Source organism: Silurus aristotelis (assembly GCF_946808225.1).
Source record: "Silurus aristotelis genome assembly, chromosome: 9".
NCBI lineage: Eukaryota > Metazoa > Chordata > Actinopteri > Siluriformes > Siluridae > Silurus > Silurus aristotelis.
Window position 1 is genome coordinate 23527518 of NC_139582.1, and position 4000 is coordinate 23531517.

Here is a 4000-nt window from a genome sequence, read left to right on the forward strand (position 1 = left end):
AGATCAAGTGTAGTATCTGTTCTTATCAGTTTAATATCTGATACGTCCTCTATATGAGGACTACATATTAAACGGATTTTTGATAGTGGGAGTCGGAAGAGGGGCTTGCTCCATCCGCTCCACGCATCAGCCCGGTATTGCAGTACTTCTGGGAATGGTGCACCTCTTTACCTGTTAAAAAAGCAGAAATAACGAAGGGGAAAAAAAGAGCAAGCTCATGCTCATTGTTCTTTTCTTGAGTGCACATAGCTCTCAGTTGTGTAGCGTGTTCACTTTCATTTAATAAATATAATTCAATCTTTCTTTTCTTTTCTACACCTGTGCATCATCAACAGTTTTCCTGCCACAGGCCAATTTACCCTTAGCTAGCTTTCTAGCTCACCAATAAACTTTCAAAGGCCTAGCAACACCCAAAGTATAGCTCAGGTTTCTCTTCATTCACGAATAAATCTTTCGCCTTTTACTAAAGATTTCCGCGGAGAGGAACATTGATGAGTTTGTGGGAGTTGGAAGAGGGGCTTGCTCCATCCGCTCCACGCATCAGCCCGGTATTGCAGTACTTCTGGGAATCGTGCACCTCTTTACCTGTTAAAAAAGCAGAAATAACAAAGCAGAAAAAAAGAGCAAGCTCATGCTCATTGTTCTTTTCTTGAGTGCACATAGCTCTCAGTTGTGTAGCGTGTTCAATTTCATTTAATAAATATAAGTTAAATCTTTCTTTTCTTTTCTTTTTTACACCTGTGCATCATCAACAGTTTTCCTGCCACAGGCCAATTTACCCTTAGCTAGCTTTCTAGCTCACCAATGGACTTTCAAAGGCCTAGCAACACCCAAAGTATAGCTCAGGTTTCTCTTCATTCACGAATAAATCTTTCGCCTTTTACTAAAGATTTCCGTGGAGAGGAACATTGATGAGTTCCAATTATTTTTGCAGGCTTTGCTGTTGCAAAGCTACTTGTTTTCTATGGTTCAAGAAAAGAATTAGCATAGCGAGACTTTGATCCAAATCTTGTTGCTAGCTTCTACAACTTTTTCACCACCGCGCTGCGTAATATTCTGGAGAGTGGCTCAATAACTACCGTCCAGTAGTCAAAGCTTTTTCATTGGGTACCCTTAAGGCCGTCGCTTAAATCAGGTTATCGCTTCTCGGCCTTTTGGCTAAGATCAAGTGTAGTATCTGTTCTTATCAGTTTAATATCTGATACGTCCTCTATATGAGGACTACATATTAAACGGATTTTTGACCGTGGCAGTCGGAAGAGGGGCTTGCTCCACGCATCAGCCCGGTATTGCAGTACTTCTGGGAATGGTGCACCTCTTTACCTGTTAAAAAAGCAGAAATAACGAAGGGGGAAAAAAGAGCAAGCTCATGCTCATTGTTCTTTTCTTGAGTGCACATAGCTCTCAGTTGTGTAGCGTGTTTAATTTCATTTAATAAATATAAGTTCAATCTTTCTTTTCTTTTCTACACCTGTGCATCATCAACAGTTTTCCTGCCACAGGCCAATTTACCCTTAGCTAGCTTTCTAGCTCACCAATGGACTTTCAAAGGCCTAGCAACACCCAAAGTATAGCTCAGGTTTCTCTTCATTCACGAATAAATCTTTCGCCTTTTACTAAAGATTTCCGTGGAGAGGAACATTGATGAGTTCCAATTATTTTTGCAGGCTTTGCTGTTGCAAAGCTACTTGTTTTCTATGGTTCAAGAAAAGAATTAGCATAGCGAGACTTTGATCCAAATCTTGTTGCTAGCTTCTACAACTTTTTCACCACCGCGCTGCGTAATATTCTGGAGAGTGGCTCAATAACTACCGTCCAGTAGTCAAAGCTTTTTCATTGGGTACCCTTAAGGCCGTCGCTTAAATCAGGTTATCGCTTCTCGGCCTTTTGGCTAAGATCAAGTGTAGTATCTGTTCTTATCAGTTTAATATCTGATACGTCCTCTATATGAGGACTACATATTAAACGGATTTTCGACCGTGGGAGTCGGAAGAGGGGCTTGCTCCATCCGCTCCACGCATCAGCCCGGTATTGCAGTACTTTTGTGAATGGTGCACCTCTTTACCTGTTAAAAAAGCAGAAATAACGAAGGGGGAAAAAAGAGCAAGCTCATGCTCATTGTTCTTTTCTTGAGTGCACAGTTCTCAGTTGTGTAGCGTGTTCAATTTCATTTAATAAATATAAGTTCAATCTTTCTTTTCTTTTCTACACCTGTGCATCATCAACAGTTTTCCTGCCACAGGCCAATTTACCCTTAGCTAGCTTTCTAGCTCACCAATGGACTTTCAAAGGCCTAGCAACACCCAAAGTATAGCTCAGGTTTCTCTTCATTCACGAATAAATCTTTCGCCTTTTACTAAAGATTTCCGTGGAGAGGAACATTGATGAGTTCCAATTATTTTTGCAGGCTTTGCTGTTGCAAAGCTACTTGTTTTCTATGGTTCAAGAAAAGAATTAGCATAGCGAGACTTTGATCCAAATCTTGTTGCTAGCTTCTACAACTTTTTCACCACCGCGCTGCGTAATATTCTGGAGAGTGGCTCAATAACTACCGTCCAGTAGTCAAAGCTTTTTCATTGGGTACCCTTAAGGCCGTCGCTTAAATCAGGTTATCGCTTCTCGGCCTTTTGGCTAAGATCAAGTGTAGTATCTGTTCTTATCAGTTTAATATCTGATACGTCCTCTATATGAGGACTACATATTAAATGGATTTTCGACCGTGGGAGTCGGAAGAGGGGCTTGCTCCATCCGCTCCACGCATCAGCCCGGTATTGCAGTACTTCTGGGAACGGTGCCCCTCTTTACCTGTTAAAAAAGCAGAAATAACGAAGGGGAAAAAAAGAGCAAGCTCATGCTCATTGTTCTTTTCTTGAGTGCACATAGCTCTCAGTTGTGTAGCGTGTTCAATTTCATTTAATAAATATAAGTTCAATCTTTCTTTTCTTTTCTACACCTGTGCATCATCAACAGTTTTCCTGCCACAGGCCAATTTACCCTTAGCTAGCTTTCTAGCTCACCAATGGACTTTCAAAGGCCTAGCAACACCCAAAGTATAGCTCAGGTTTCTCTTCATTCACGAATAAATCTTTCGCCTTTTACTAAAGATTTCCGTGGAGAGGAACATTGATGAGTTCCAATTATTTTTGCAGGCTTTGCTGTTGCAAAGCTACTTGTTTTCTATGGTTCAAGAAAAGAATTAGCATAGCGAGACTTTGATCCAAATCTTGTTGCTAGCTTCTACAACTTTTTCACCACCGCGCTGCGTAATATTCTGGAGAGTGGCTCAATAACTACCGTCCAGTAGTCAAAGCTTTTTCATTGGGTACCCTTAAGGCCGTCGCTTAAATCAGGTTATCGCTTCTCGGCCTTTTGGCTAAGATCAAGTGTAGTATCTGTTCTTATCAGTTTAATATCTGATACGTCCTCTATATGAGGACTACATATTAAATGGATTTTCGACCGTGGGAGTCGGAAGAGGGGCTTGCTCCATCCGCTCCACGCATCAGCCCGGTATTGCAGTACTTCTGGGAACGGTGCCCCTCTTTACCTGTTAAAAAAGCAGAAATAACGAAGGGGAAAAAAAGAGCAAGCTCATGCTCATTGTTCTTTTCTTGAGTGCACATAGCTCTCAGTTGTGTAGCGTGTTCAATTTCATTTAATAAATATAAGTTCAATCTTTCTTTTCTTTTCTACACCTGTGCATCATCAACAGTTTTCCTGCCACAGGCCAATTTACCCTTAGCTAGCTTTCTAGCTCACCAATGGACTTTCAAAGGCCTAGCAACACCCAAAGTATAGCTCAGGTTTCTTTTCATTCACGAATAAATCTTTCGCCTTTTACTAAAGATTTCAGTGGAGAGGAACATTGATGAGTTCCAATTATTTTTGCAGGCTTTGCTGTTGCAAAGCTACTTGTTTTCTATGGTTCAAGAAAAGAATTAGCATAGCAAGACTTTGATCCAAATCTTGTTGCTAGCTTCTACAACTTTTTCACCACCGC